The following is a 16,214-nucleotide window of genomic DNA, read 5'->3' as shown; positions in this document are numbered from 1 at the left end:
AATAAGAATATAGGTTTGGTCTTTGCCCTAAGTTCCTGGCATACAACTCCTAAAGTACTTATAATTTCCTGAGTGATAAAGGTGAGAGTAGTGTCTTCTGCAATAATGACACAAGAGCTTCTGAGATCCTTGGAATCACCAGAGGGTTAAGAGTATGTGCTGTAGTTTGTCCCCTCAAATGTGTGTCCCCTTGAAATCTCATATTGAAATGAAAAGTTTGGTGTTGCAGGGGCAGGAGGTGGGGCCTAGTGGGAGGTTTTTGGTCATGGGGCAGATGACTCATGAATTGATTAATGCGCCCCTTTGTTTGTAAGTGAATTCTCACTCTCATTAGTTTCAGAGAGAGCTTGTTATTAAAAAGAGCCTGGCACCTTCCTGCTCTCTCTCTGGCTTCCTCTCTTGCCATGTGATCTCCAAACATAGTTGCTCCTCTGTGCCTTCTTCCATAAGTGGAAGCAGTCTGAGGCCCACAATAGATGCTCAGTTTTGAACCTTCCAGCCAGCAGAACTCTGAGTTAAATATAAACCTCTTTTCTTTATCAATAACCTAGTCCCAAGTATTTCTTTATACCAATACTAAATTAACTAAGATGATATCTTTTGCATGCTAATACAATGGATAGTGACTAGGATCCCATAGATAACTTTAGGATGAAGGCTGACTATCAGAAAGACCAAGGTATAATTAGAGACTTGGAACTTTCAGTCCTACACTCCAACATTCGTGGAGGAGGGAAAGGCTAGATATTTGTTTAATATTCAATAGCCAATGATTCAATCAATCATGCCTGCATGGTGAGGCTCCTTGAAATCCTACATGATGGGATTTAGAGAACGTAATATCGTTGAATACATTGGAGTGCCGGGATGATGGCACATTCAGAAAGAGCATGGAAGCTCTGAGTCTGTTCCCCCATACCTTTCCCCGAGAATCTCTTCCATTTGACTATTAGGAGTTTCATTCTTTATAATAAGGATCTTCCTCCTGAGTTCTATGAGTCATTCTAGAAAGTTACTGAACCTGAGCATGAAGTTTGGGAACCCCTAGTTTAGAACCCATCAGTCAGAAGTATAGGAGGCCCAAGACTTGCAAGTATAAAAGGCCCAGGCATCTGAAGTGGGCCCAGTCTAGTGGGGCTGATCCCCTCACCTGTGGAATCTGGTGCTAACTTTGTGTAGAGAGTTTCAGAATTGAATTGAACTGTAGGACACCCAGCTGGTGTTGGAGAATTATTGGTTGGGGTGAGAAAAAACCATGCATTTGGTGTCAACAATGTTGTGAGTAGAAATAGATCACCTGCCTATCCATAAAGTTTAGATTACTCGAAAACCTAAACCAGTATGACCTGTGCCTACATCCTCAGAACCTGACACAGAGCCTGACCACTGTGGCAGATTATTAAAGGGCAAATGCCCCCATTCACACTTTCTATGGATATAGATTGAAATGCTCCAATGCTGTTCTGGGTAATAAACTGTCACTTGGGTGAATCATGGATTCACTAATCTACAATGGGTCTGGCTCCACCAATCCCTTGTTACATATGGATTCTACACACACACACACACACACACACACACACACACACACACACACACACACAGTTGCACACAACACACTCTCTACATACACACATGAACCCTCACCCCATCTATACACACAAACACTCACCCCTTCCATAAATATACACACCCTTAGACACATATACATCTTTTACTCACATACACATACTTATACACACCTTCCACGAGGACACACACATATTTTTACATTCATACACACACTGCATTCACACACACCCAGACAGCATCAATTTCTCTGGGAGCAACACAAGGGCTTAGGTTTTTCTCTCTGGTCCAAGTTCTACAGCACAGGTGTTGAGGAAGAGATTACCGAGTCGCTGTCATCTTCATGAAGCTGCAGGGGGATATGAGAGGAGAAGATGCATTTTGGTAAGGAAGCAGGCTGGCAGAGAGTTGAGCACAGTGCAGGGTAGAGATGCAGGATGGAAAGGAGACAGATACAGAGGAGGAAGGGAGCACCACAGAGACATTGCTCCTCCTGCATCCTCAGATCTCCTTGCCTTGCAACCGACGTAAGAGCTGGGGTCAGAGTGATTCCAAATATCCTGAAATTCTACTCACCACCCAAGGCAAGTGCCATGTAAAGGCCTGTGCACAGATTCAGCTACTCTCCTTTCATTTAATCTTTGTGTGGATTTTTAATGCCCCACATGGACAGGGCCAGAAACCCAAAGACTCAACATTTCCAAGTTCATGAGCTGAATGCAGCCTCGGTTAAAGGACCCACCTCCTTTCATACTGGGTCTCTCAGGCCTGGTGAACTCTCTCAGTGAAGAAGCATGAGGAGAGCTCAGGAGCACCAGGAATCCATTTGCCTGGAAGGGTCTGGGTTGCAGCCAAGGGACAGCTCAGAGTCAGACAAGGGACCAGGCCATGCCCACACCACAGTCACCTATGTAGCAGACCAGGCCTTCCCCTCCAGATTCTCAGTGCTCCGCTGGCCACCTGGCTTTAACATAAGCCATTCTACATATGTTGTCCAGTAATGTAAGGCCAGACAACCAGAAATCCCACAGGGCACAGGGCAGCAAGCCTAATCTGACTAGTGCCTCAGCCTACCTGGGGCTGTTGGTGCTCTTTCTTTTTTTTTTTTAGTTGGAGTCTCACTCTGTCGCCCAGACTGGAGTGCAGTGGCAGCTCCCGGCCACGGCAGCCTCGACCTGCTGGGCTCTGGTGATCCTTCTACCTCAGCCTTCCGAGTAGCCGGAATTACAGGCACACGCTACCATGCCTGGCTGATTTTTTGATTTATTGTAGAGATGAGGTCTTGTCAAGTTGCCCAGGCGGGTCTCGAACCCGCAGACTCAGGCAATTCACTCACCTCAACCTCCCAAAGCGCAGGATTACAGCTGAGCCACCGAGCCCGGTGCTCTTTCACAATGTGGAAAACAGGACATGTTTTTCTGCGTCTTTTGTTTGTTTCAATCCTTTGGGCCTGTTAGTCAGAAACATACACGAGTGTGTATGTGATAAATTAAACACGTGTGTAGTCAAAAGCGGGGAAATGCTCTCAAAAACCCATGAATGATTTACTGTTCTGAATTTTAAGGCAATAACCAGGTCATCTCTAAATGCACCTTTTTGATTGAGAAACACAAGCAAGGAGTGTGATATAAAGAAAACTCTGAAGTTTTCTACCTAAGAAAATAACAGGAATGTGGAGATTGTCCCGACAGGGGGAGAGAAAGGCAGTGAGGAAGGTCTGATAATCACAAGGGAGCTCCATAGCTGAGCTTCAAATCTGCAAATCTGAAGGCAGCTACAGCCCAAGGCAAGGCCAGAAAGACATTCTTAGCCAGGAGGCACAAAAGTATCTAAATACTCCATCCCATGTTGAGACCCACTCTGATACAATGTGAGTCCTCTGCAATACCTATTCGTGAGGGAGACTGCACCTTGCACAGACTGCTTGGCAGGGTGAAGGACTGGGGAGAAGCCGGACTTGGGCTGAGACAGAGCAGGAGAGCAGCTACTGCAGGAAGCCAGGTACAGAGTCAACTCTAAGGCTCTCTCAGAAGCAGGAGATGTGAGAATCCAAACCTAATGACTAGCTGCTTATAGAAAGCACCAGAAGGCGTGTGAATGCTAACATGAACACAACAAGGATTCTGCACTTGGATCTCTCCACGTCACAGTGGCAGAGGGAGACGATGAGGTCACCTGCACTGTCCCTACTAGGGCCAAGGTCACACCTGCTAGACACATCCCCAACTCACACCCTAGGCCCCCCAAACTCGGTGCTGGCTCTGTGGGGAATTGCAGGGTAAGCTGCAAGGGTCCTACATCCTACCTGAGGCTTTCTTTCTCACTTGGCAGTCCTCTGTGGCCTGGCATCAGACTTTGAAAACAGACCATCCCCTCCAGCAGGTGTCTTAGCCCAAGCTCTGAGCTTGTGCTACCCGGTCTTGTCCAATGACTGCACCACTGATTCTGCAAGAGGGAGAAGTGGGCTGTGTCAGTGGGAGAAGTCCAGAGGATGAAAGTTGCATTTATGGGTCATGCCCAAGTTCCAGCATGCACAGAGGGAATGAGGGCAAGGATCAGGAGGAAGGGAGGAAGAAGATCAGGCAACCACAAAGAGGAGGGGCAAGAACGCAGAGAAGGCGTAGGCTAACAGGTGCTTAGTGAACAGATGTTAAGAATATTCTGGAAATATAACTACATACTTAATGACACGGCTGGTGATGGAGGCTTAGGGAGTTGTCCTTCCCTCTAATGAGAGGCAGAGGCAGGACCTCTGCTCAATTTGGAGCATGACATGCAGTTAGTTTCTCAGGGTCATCACACAGAAACAAGACGAAGTCCCATAAATGTAGATCAACACAAGAGGATTGCAGGCAAAAAGGACTTTCTGTGAACTCTGTAGGAAGCAGGAGCTGAGCAGTGATGTAGGTCAATCATCAACAGATCCCTGGTACCTGGTCTACCAAGGTGATGTCTTGATCTCAGACATGACTGAGAAGAAGAAGGCAACGCAGTACAGCCTTCTCAGGTTTCCATGAAATGAAAGCCTGAGCAGACTCTTGGAGCTATACTAGCCCTTGGCCAAGGATTCCTTCAAGAAATGTTTTTGAAGCACTTACTGTATTACAGGAAGGGTGTTCCTAATCCTCTCATTCATCATCTTTCCAAGTACCTCACTGGACAAAGAACAAAAACCTCTCACAAAAGGACAAGAAGAAAGCAAGTGACAGAGCCAGAACTGACTCTGAAGACTCTTGACTCCGGTCCCAAGATCTTGCCACCCTATTGTCCTTGCCTCCAGGGTGTCAGTCCTCCAGGGATCTGGTTCTGGGGTATTCTGATGGATTGGTAGGCTCAGTCGCTTGGTTTATGTGGGTGACATGACCAAGTACTACAGAGTCTATTAAAAGCAGGGATTTTGCTGATTGTAAACCTAGGCTCACATCCCAAGCTTCTACTTACTGATTTGGAAAGAACTCTAAGTTCCATATCCTTTCACTCACCGTTGTATAGGATGTTCACCAGAAGCCAGAAGCTACAGGCCTCAGTTAGCAGCTTTGCAAGAAAACTTTGAATGAATGGGAGTAGACACAGTTGTTTTGAGAAGAAAGATGCTCAAGTAATCATTGCCACCTCTTAAAAAATGCTAAGTTGAATGAATATTTTCACTGTAGTGACCAAAACATTTTGCTTGAGTTTCCACAATGCCCTTTTTGACAAAAAGGTGAATTTCTGCCTAAGCCTCTTAGCTAAAAGGGCAAAGAACTTTCCTGTAAGATGAATAGGGCTGTTGTGCCCCAAAGGCAGCCCTCTGTAAAGGTTGACTGGCACCTCCCATTGCTGTCCCCATTCATCTCAAACTTTGTGAGGAATCCACGTTTCACTCTTGTTTTGCTACAAACCGTTATGTGTGTTGACTGCATGTGTTACAGAAAACTCTATTTGTCAAAATGTTCATTGTAGAAAACTGTTTTCCCTTCACGTTGTAAATGAGGTTTTCTCTGGAGGCTGCTTTGACCCTGGTGAGGGACCTCTCTGACCAAAAACTTGTGATCTGGTGCAAATGAACCCAAACAGCATAAAAAACTATGTAGGAATTCTTAAAATTAGAAACACAACTAAAGGGAGTTCTTCCTGGGGGAGGGAGGGTAATTTGTTTTACAAACAAATAATAAATAAGTAAATAAATACACGAATAAATAAATGGATTCTCACACACTGACTTCCAAAACCATAACACAGACCTCAGCTTGCCCTGACGCTGGCACTGTGGCCTTGAGCTAGTCACAAGGTTGCCAAAGCTCAGTTCTGACACCTGTCAGCACGTTTACAGCTCAGTCTTTCCTCTTCAGGGCTGTGCAAAGTAAAAAGCAGAACCGTGCGAAGTGACCCAAACAGAGCTAAGCACGGAAGTGACAAAAGAGAGGAAAAACTCTCTTGCCTTGAGGTTCCATAGAAGGGGAGCTTGTGCCTGCTAGGTGGGTCAAGATGAGGAGAATCACTCTCTGTTTCCCCCATATTGCTCTCTCTGCCTCCTGTTCATGAAGGGAACAGGTAGAGGTTTGGCTGCAACATCCCTTGCCCATGGCTCACTTGAGGACAGCCACTGCAAAAAAAGGCAATGCTAGTTCCTTCTTTCCAACCCTCCCTGCACCTGGGCCTGAGAACCTGGCTGGAACCTCCCCACAGCTGCCTGTTCAAGATCTGTGTACCCAGGGTCTGTTTGTGCCAACCCAGCCCTGTGTACAAGTCAGGTCAGGATCTGGATTTGGGGAGACCAGAGGCCTCCCACCTTGGCCTCCAGTGGTGGATGTTTCTCCAATCTACCCCTAACAGGAAGTCTGTGCCTCAGCCACTCCTGGACCATGTCGCCACTCAGAGAGCAAGGCTCTGGCCTCCATGGGCCTAGCCACAATGCTTCCTCTTCATCAGAAAGAAGCTGCAGGAGAAAAGAGGGGTGGGTGGGCTCATCTCAACCTTCAATCATTCAACAATTCAGTGAAAAATAAGGAACAAATTCAGCCTCAGCTTCAAACTCTTTCTAAAAACTCTGCTATCCTTGAAAAACACATATGAGGGAAGGAGGATCATTCTCTCCAGCCAAAAGAGAAGGAGATGCCTGTCAGTGAGCCCCTGGGAAGCAGAAAGGGATTTCTGGGGATTAGAAAAATCTAGGCTAGAGAAAGGGTACCCGGGATGTCCAGGCCACTCATCCAAGGAAGCCAGCCCATCTTAGCTGGGGCATCTCCAGGTATCTCCTCCAAGCTCTCAGCACAATCCCAGTCCTTCTGTCTGTCATTCTCCTGCTGGAACACCCTCCTGGAAGAACATTTCAGGGGCTGTAGAGACACACACTGCATGGAATATCCTTCCCAGTCTTCCCTGGAGCTGAACAGGCAGTTGTGTGGCCCAGAAGAAATGAGGGAGGCTCAGGCCAGGAGAAAACATACACAGCCAAATGTCACCATACTGCTAGCTTGTTTGTGTAGCCCAAAGCCAGTCCTGCTTCCTCCCTCAGCCCAGAGTCACCCTGGAGCGTAGCAGCCACACTGGCTTCTCCCTTAGAAGTGGGCTCAGGGGAGGCAATCCTGCCATCTGAGGACCAGTCTCTACAGTGTGGCAGCTGGACTTGGGGAAAGGACAGGTAAGGGGAGGTGGGTTTGCCGTGGCTGAGAGTGAAGAGTCCAAGTCTCTTCTGTAGAGCTCAGGTGGTCCCAAGTACCTCCTATTCATGTGTCTCTCTGTCCCTTTCCTTCTACAGAAGCCCATGGGAAGCTGAGAACAAGGCTGACCAAGTCCAGGAGGCACCACCACCAATCATGTGCTCTGCTGGCTTTTGACTAAAAACACAAAGAAAAATGATGTTCAGAGTATGCCCTCACTTCTCAAGCTTGAGAAGAGGTTGAAGGAGGCTCTGACATGTGGGAAATGGCCAAGCCACTCCATGCCGGTGCACCATCAACACCACACCAGATATTCTTTTTTTTTTTGAGTTGGAGTCTCACTCTGTCACCCAGACTAGAGTGCAGTGGCCGCTCCCGGCCACTGCAGCCTCGACCTGCTGGGCTCTGGCGATCCTTCCGCCTCAGCCTTCCAAGTAGCTGGAACTACAGGCGCACGCTACCACGCCCGGTTAATTTTGATTTATTGTAGAGATGAGGTCTCGCCAAGTTGCCCAGGCGGGTCTTGAACCCGCGTGAGCTCAGGCAATCCACTCACCTCAGCCTCCCAAAGGCGTGGTATTACAGACTGAGCCACCAAGATCTTCTAATTGCCCTCACCCCAGGTGTTTCACTGCTTGGATCTGGGATCCCAGTGCAACCAGTGTTCCAGGGTCACATTGCCATTATGGGTGATCAGCAGGGGTCAGTAGGTCTGAAGATGGACTCAGTATGTCTGTAGCACACTACCGGGCACAGTTCTAGGGGAGGACTTCACCAAAGCCACCCAACCTGTCCACCCACCACCCCAAACTGCAGTAACCCCAGTTCAGTTAGCCCTGCAGGAAAGCCTTGGTGCCACCAGAGGTCACTGCATAGCCATCAAGATGCACTGGCAAACTCCTACAAACACAAGACTGGCAGGAGGTAGTGCCCAAGGCAGGCAATTACACACAGTCCCTGTTTCCCGTATTGCATCAAGACCCACTGAGGGGCAGAGGGGGTCCAGAATCCCCAATTTTGTATGGAAACAGGAGAGGAAAGTGCACCACAAGGAGTCAGAGTAAGTGCTGTTTGTGAAACTATGACGTGTGGATTGTCACCATGTAACATGCGTTTCTAAGTATAATTCAAAACTGTCAGAAATACAGAGGACTCTTGAGCGACACAGGCTTAAATCAGGCAGGTTCAGTTATATATGGATTTTGTTCCACCTCTGCCACCCTAAGACAACAAGACAGACCTCTCCTCTTCTTCCTCCTCCCTCTTGGCCTACTAACATGTAGACGACAAGGATAAAGACCTTTATGATGACCTATTTCCACTGATGAAGAGTCATTTTATTTTCCCTTTCTTGTGATATTCTTAATAATATTTTCTTTTCTCTAGCTCACCCTATTGTGAGAATACAGAATATAATACATACAACCTACAAAACAAACAACTATGTTATCGATAATGTTTCTGGTGAACAGTAAGCTACTAATAGTTAAGTTTTGGGGCAGGTAAAAGTTATACATGGTTTTTTACGTCACAGGGGTTTAAACCTCTTCCCCTCTGTTGTTCAAAGGTTAAAGGCACACTACTCTCAGAGAGTGTATTTACTCAGAAGTGGGCCTACCAGGAAAGAGTGACCTGAAGAGAAGGGGAAGACAAAATGAAACATGTGAGGCAAAGTAGCAAGAACTTACAGTTACTGTGTGCCAGAGACCAAGCAGAGCACTTTCCTACAACATTCATTTGGCCACCAGAGTATTGTTGGAGACGATCATTTTTCCTACAGAGGCTTTAAGAGATCAAGAGACTTGCCCACAATTCCGTGGAAGAAAGTGGTGGATGTCAGCCCAGATCATCAGTCTGTTTTAAACTTGGGCTGTCTCCACTGCTTTCTCCATGTCCCACAGCCTTGTCCCCAAACAACAAGAGACATGGTATAAGCAGAGCACTAGCACAGCACTTGTGGGACCCAGGAAAAGACTGGTTTACATAAAATGTCTACTGAGTGCCATGGTAGCAGCACTCATCCCATGCCTCAATGATGTGACTAGAGAAGGCAGAACTCAAGGGCCAGGGAAGGGGAGGGAAGGCTGGGAAAAGTGCCCCCTGCTGGCTTTCTTACTACAGGAACAACTGGGATTGGGGAACACAAACAAAGAGCAAGACATCCTTCCTTTCTCTCGGAAGCTGGCACTCTGAGGATGTGTCCATTCACCCTCCCCATGTCCTGTCTCTTCCCTCCTCTAAGTTCCCACCACCTCTGTGCTTGGCTTCATTGCCTAGTCCTGGCCAGTTTCCCAGGTGGTATGGCAGGCCCTGGCACAGAGTCAACCTCAGCAAATACCGTATTCAATCAATGATTAGATGAATGAATGAATGAGTGGATGAACATTTGAAGGAATGAGCAAAAGAATATCAGCTTGAATTGGAGTGTGACAGACAGATTAGCAACCAGGACAAATACCCTTGTGTCTGAGATTTCCGTGCAAAACTAATTGTCCACTCCTTAGAGATTTAAAGAACAGAAGTTGAATCTAAATAGTTTCCCAGGTTACCAACATAATTTTTACTATATTCTCATCCCAAATATCCTATTATCTGATTAACATTTTAATATAAAATGATATCACTTTTAATTACCAAATAGCTACTTTATATTTGTCCAAGTAATAATTTTCATAAGCTCCAGGATTGCTATGTTAGGGTTATTTCCTTCTACTTTGCATGAGGAAAAACAAAATTGAAACGACAGGTCCAAGGAGCAACTAAAAGCAACTCTCTGCAAAATGCCTTTGGGTAAAGAGCCCAGGCTGGGTCTGGCCACATGTGTCTGAGGAGAGGGAAAAGGAGCAGGGCAGGCCCTACACGAGCTGACACAGACCCATGGTAACCCGTCCTCCAAATCCCCCAATCACAGCAACCCAGAGCATCTGGGAAGCTTCTAGAAATGGGGCCTTTTGGACCTAGGGATGCAAATTCCCTTGCTCCATAGGATCTTTGAAGACAGAGACTTCAAGGCCTCATTCTCAGAATTAAGCTCTCCACCAGAACCCCAGGGCTTTCTCATTTCGTGATCCACAGGGGCTGGGACAAGTGACAAACAAACTAGTGGCCAACGCCTGGCCCAGGGAAACAAGTCTGACCTCTGAGAATTTGTCCACTGTCTCTCCTGCCCTGCTGCTACTCAGAGCAGTGATAGCTTAGTTCTGAGGAAGTTTTCATTTGATTGTCTCTGCTTCCTCCTGCAGCTTCAGTGCTCCCAGTCCTCTGGCCTGTCTCCCAGTGCTGACATGCCTGGTGTGTGGAGCCCAAAACTGAAGGGGCCACTTTCTGTTGGAGTGAAGCTCAGCTGTGATCAAAGCAAGTCAAGTAGTGTAGAATAAATCTGCTGAGGAAGGCAGCATGTCTGCACAGGGACAGTTCAGGATGACCACAGGCTCGAGCTCTGCTCTCCTCCAATGTCCCTGAGTAATGCTGAGCAAGTGCTCCCACCCCCACTCCCAAATCTGTCTCCCCAACTTGGGACTTTTGGACACAGGTACCTGTGAGAACCCTACCAGCTCAACTTTTCTGAGAAATGCCCCTGATGGGAGGCAGGGGTCAGATTCTCCTCAACTGCAAATAAGCCTTGGCATAAAACGCAACCCATTCAGTCACAGCCCCTGAACAAGCCCTCTCCCACATGTACCTGAAGGCTGACCATCTGCTTGTGACACCACAGTCCCATTCTCCCTTGACTCCTTCACTCTGATTTGTACTTCCTTAAGGAAATTTGCCCTCAAACTCAGAAATTCAGGAAATTTCTGGGCTGTCTTCTCCCGTGGGATTTTCAGCAGGGACTGCAGGCATCTGAAGGTCTGGGTTGAGATTCTCTTCTCATCCTAGAGGAGACAGAAGTTAAGTTAACCTCTACATACAGGAGGTCCCCTTTTTCTCCTTCCCCCAAGTCTCTCTCACCTGCTGCTGATCTGAGAGTGTGTGATGAGCACCTGGTCTTTTTCTTGTGGAAGTGAGGTGCATGGAAAGTGAGGGTCAGAGTGGTGAACAGTGGCTTCACACATTGCTGGAAGTGTAAAGGCTTGAGGTTGCAAGCCCCTTGGAAATATACATAGCAGGACAGTGGAAATGACTGTATTACACTCCATCTGCATCACGGTGTAAGAGCCTTGGATAGGACAGGATCTTCTACCACCTATGTGAGTCCCAGGATGACAGACCATGGCTGGCTCATTTTTGTACCTCCAAGCACTATCATTATGCCAGAAGCATTGTCCATGGCTATGCATGCAACAAAAGCCAATGATCCCTCCAAAATCGATGGCAAGTTGCTTGGGCCTTTGACATTCACCCAGAGCCTACAGGAGAGTCTTAGGAGGCTCTGAATCCAAGAGGAGGGTTCTTGCAGGTTCACAAGAAAAGTTTCCATCAGCAGAGGTTGCAGAAAGTCAAGTTAAGTGAGTATTTTTGCTAAGTGACATAGATGTCTAATTTTTCTAACTCACTCTATGCAAATCGTATTTTCAATGAGGTGGTGATGCTTGGCTACTTTGATAGAAAGTGTGTTTTCATCTAATCACAGATTTCATTGATGCCTCCAACAATAACATGCATGCTCTGGTTCAGCGCATTGGCCTTCACACATCATTTGGTAATAGTTATAGCTCTAGTGCCTGCCCACCCACAGTTACCTGCCTAGGGGGGATGGTCACCTGTGTCACAGATGATGGACCTGGAGATGGACACATGCCCAAGAGGAATGTGTCCATAGGCCAGACTGAGCCCATTAAATGCTCTCTGGCAGAAGATTTCATCAGAGACATAGAGGTCCATTAAGTAGAAAACCTTGAATAGTCAGGACTCGGGTGGCATCACTGGCCAAGTAGGGTCAATCCTGAGAAGCCACTGCAAGAGACAGAGAGAAAGGAGCACACTGCTACCATGAGGTTAAGATGAAAGTCATGTAGGTTTCCCTTCCTGGACACCAAAAGAGCCCAGTTTGGAATAGATGAGATGGATGAATTTATAGTGTAAAAACCATCTGTCATTTGCCAGTTGGAGAACACCTTGTGTCTAAATAGTAGGTGTCGGCCCTTCAAACAGTGTCAAACACTCTCTTGATCCCCATGCTTTTCATCCTGTCTTCCAGGTCCTTCTCCAGGATTTTCCTGATCTTTATCCACAAGCTGTAGTCAGGCCTTGGGGCTGCCAGTACCTTCCGTTCAGCATTCCAGGAGTCTTCAAGCTCTGTAGCACAAGATCATCTTCCAGGTCAGCCTGGGTACCTATGACTTCCATTCCCAGATCCACACTGTGCTTGCCAAGCCACTGATCCTGGTCTCCAGCCTATTAGCCTAGGGTTACTAACTCCTCCCAAGTGTCCATTCCTGGGTCAGAAGTTATGGTGTTTGTGCTCCTGAACACTTCTGCCTTGGACCCTCCACTCACCTTTAGCATTCTCTTCCTCTACAGTCTAGACCTCTAAGATATGAGCTCAGTCAGTCCTGCCACAGGTTAACGTAGGACTTTTGGGCTTGCATTTGAGCCCTGGCAGCAGCTTGTTCCCTTGGCTCCATTCTGATCACAGATGTGAGGCCCTCCTGCTGCCAGTTGCGGCATAATCCTAGTCCACCGGATGTTCTCCTATGTTATGTCAGGCTCAGTGCCGGTCAGGTGATTAATCGGTGGACAAGATAGTCAGAATCTTGCTCCCTCAAGTTTACTGACTTGATCAGGACTTTTCCCTATAATAGCAGCATACATGAGAATTGCCTGGGCATGGGTTCCAAACTCCCTGCCCCCTTTCCAAAAATCCTGGTTCCATAGGACTGTGGAAGGGCCCTAGAATCTGCATCTTGACATGCCCAGATAATTATGATGGAGGTGAGCCACAGACCACTCTTTAAGAATTATCAATCCATAGGTTAATAAATTAAGCAGTTACAATGAAATGTTTTAAGTCTGACAAAGAGGCAGTCTAGAATAGTCAGAGAAGACCTCCCAGAGTGTTCTTCAGGTCCTCTGTTGGCGCCCCTATAGTAAGGACTGGACCAAGCACTTTTATTCCTCAGTGCACATTCACTGAGCAAGTAGCATGCATGTGTACAAGCCAGCTCTGGATGCTGGAGACAGAAGAGACACCGTCCGTCCCAATTCCCCAAGGAGCTCAGTCAAGGTTGAAGTATCTCCACCCTGGCTGTATGTTAGAACTACTCAGGCTAATGCCATAGGTCCTCTCAGGGGGTACCCCAACCCTTGAGATTGATGTTTAACGTTCTCTAGATATTCTAAAAGACAGTGAAGTCTGAGAAATGATTGTTCGAGGACAGTGGTCCCCACATGTGAGCCCAAGAATTGGTGTCACCTAATTGCTTATGAGACAGGCAGATCCTCAGCTCCCACTCCAAACCTACTGATTTAAAAATTCTACTGGTGGGGCCCAGCAATCTGTGTCACAACAAGTCCTGCCTACCACCAACCCCACCTGCCGAGCCCAGGTGATTCTGCTCAATCACGTTTACACTTGGACATGAGGCTCAACTTTGGCTGCATGTTGGAATCACGTGGGGAGCCTTGATGCTGGTCATGCCCAAAGCCCACCCCCTCCATGTTCTGCTTCAGGTCATGTGGGGTGCAGCATTGTCCTCCAGATAGCTACAAGCTTCCTGGGTGATTCTTAATGTGCAGCTAGTGGTAGTGAGCCACTGGTCCCATGGTGGTTCTCACACTTGAGCAAGAATCAGTGTCCAGGAGGGTGAATGAAACACACACTACTGGGTCCTGCCCAAGACCCTCTGTTTCAGCTTGGGATGGGGCCTGAGAATGTGCAAATTTGTGTTTCACTTAAGTTCCCAAGTGATATTGTTGCCTGTTGGTTCAAAATGGGAAGAAGGAGCCGAGCCCATGAAGGGGCACAGCACAGTGTGACAAGGAAGTGGAACCTCTACTGTAGCAACAAGGGCATGGCAGGGTTTCCTCTGACCCACCATCTCATCCCCCTGTGCTTCAGAACTCTGCATTCCCTGTTTGAGCATTTGGTTCATTCCACTTGAGGACCTTGCAGCACTCAACAGATATCTTCTCTCAAGTCATGTGTCATTCTAATCTTACAACTCTATGTTGAGGTTAACTCACTAGGGGTGGAGGGGAGAGTAGTAAAAGACTGGTTAAGTAAGTTTCGGTCATCCATCCCATGAAGACTGCAAAGTCCTTGAAATACTCTTTGGAGTACATTAACAATGTAACCAACTGCAGAACAGTGTATGCAGCATGTTCCCATTTGGGAAAGGAGAAGGATGGGGACAGGCATGTCCTTGTGTTTGCCCATGTCCTCTTGCATAATGGAAGGATACATGGGAACCATCCACAGTGAAACTTCTAGAGAGGGAGCTAGAGAGTTGGCCAGGAGTGACTCCTACTTCTCACTGGACACCCTCTTATACTACTGTTTTTCTTTAAAAAGTGCATGGAGTAGATGATCCTTTAAAAAATATATGAATATTCATATATTAAAATGAAATCCCCTTGAGGGACTCTTTGAGGACACAGTCAAGTCCTTTCCTGGCATGTCTTTGGGGAAACAGGAATTGTCACATCACAGCCTTGCTGGAGTGGGCAGGCCCTGATCAGCAGGTTCCCCATCAACACTCCCATCTTTCTCTGGACCCTCCTCTTCCTGTCTGTGGAGCTTCTTGCAGTTGGGGCACATGCCCATATGTTTCACTTTTCTTTTGATTTCTTGGCCACTTTTGGTTGAGAGTTCTGTGAATCCCTATCAGTCACTGAGTCAGGCAAATGAAACAGTAGGTCCCCGGTATTCTGAGAAGGGAGCCCAGGAGTCAGGCAAATGAAACAGTAGGTCCCCGGTATTCTGAGAAGGGAGCCCAGGTGGACTCCTGCACCTTAGTTGGGCTGGGTGTGATCTGTCTCCAACACACTCAGTGCAGAATAGGACAGCAAAGTCCTCATCAGCACAGTGAATTCTTCTGCTGCACTGAATAGTCACCAGTGAGAGGCAGGGGGTGGGCTGTGAATCAGATGTTGCTCCAAACCCTGACTCAGCTACCTGCTACCTCTGTGACTCTAAGCAAGTCATCAACCCTCTCTGAGCCTGGGTTTCCCCATCACTGAGCCAGCAGATTGCATGTTAGTGTCTGTGTGTAATACACCCAGCAGATGGGGTTCTTCAGATATAGTATTGTGTGTGCTTGATTCCCTCCAGTCAAGCTTCAGGGATTCAAATTCAGTAGAGACAAACTCTACAACGATGAGGGCAGCATGTTTCTTGTCTACTCTGGACACCCAGGATAGAAAAGAAGTGCCCACCTTCCTCAGGAGTATCCTCCTCCATGTCTGTAGCCTTTGGTTCCTTTTGGGTCTCCAAAGAGAAGAAGAACAGTTAGTGGCTCCAGTGGACTGGACTCCATCCCCAATGTAAAGTGAGGGAGCCATATGAGTGCTGACCAGAAGCAACAAGCCCTTCATTCAGTTCCTCTTTATGGAAGAGAGGCAGAATGGAGCAATAACCACAACCTCAGAGCCTGGAGCAGGAAGATCAGAATCCACAGGTCAGATCTGCTAGCTAGCTGTGCAGGACATGGCAAGTTATCAAACCCAAAGCCTCAGTCTCCTCACCTAGAAACTCAAGATAATAACCACTTCCCCTTCCAAATTCAATCACAGGGTCAATGTCATGAGGTAATGAATCTGAAGCACTTGGGGACGCATGCTGCACACAGCTATTCTTAATGACACTGTTCCAAATCCAGCCCTATGAAAGTTGAGGACCCCAGCAGTAGTGCCTCTTTGAACTTGCTGCAAGGCTGGGAAAGACATGTCTAGCCCCAGGTTAGGGCACAGGAAGAGATGTGAGATCACATGAGAAGGAAGAAGTGAAGTTAAGACATAGGATGGGGGACCTAGGGTAGAGGATGAAGGGCCAGGCTTCCCAAGGGGGGTTCCAGGGCCCTCCAAGCAGCAGCATCTCCTGTGTGTTGCTGGCCACCTCTAGAT

At 47.4% G+C, this 16,214-nt stretch overlaps 1 pseudogene; it reads right to left on the bottom strand.

The window, feature by feature from the left end:
• LOC103265220 overlaps positions 1–15,552 on the bottom strand; it is a 39,933-nt pseudogene extending 24,381 nt beyond the window's left edge.
• Between the last annotated feature and the right edge of the window lie 662 nt (positions 15,553–16,214).

The sequence above is a fragment of the Carlito syrichta genome, unplaced genomic scaffold, assembly GCF_000164805.1.
Source record: "Carlito syrichta isolate Samal-C Ts95f unplaced genomic scaffold, Tarsius_syrichta-2.0.1 Scaffold305886, whole genome shotgun sequence".
NCBI lineage: Eukaryota > Metazoa > Chordata > Mammalia > Primates > Tarsiidae > Carlito > Carlito syrichta.
Note: the sequence above shows the minus strand (reverse complement) of the source record. Positions and strands in the feature narration are given on the sequence as shown.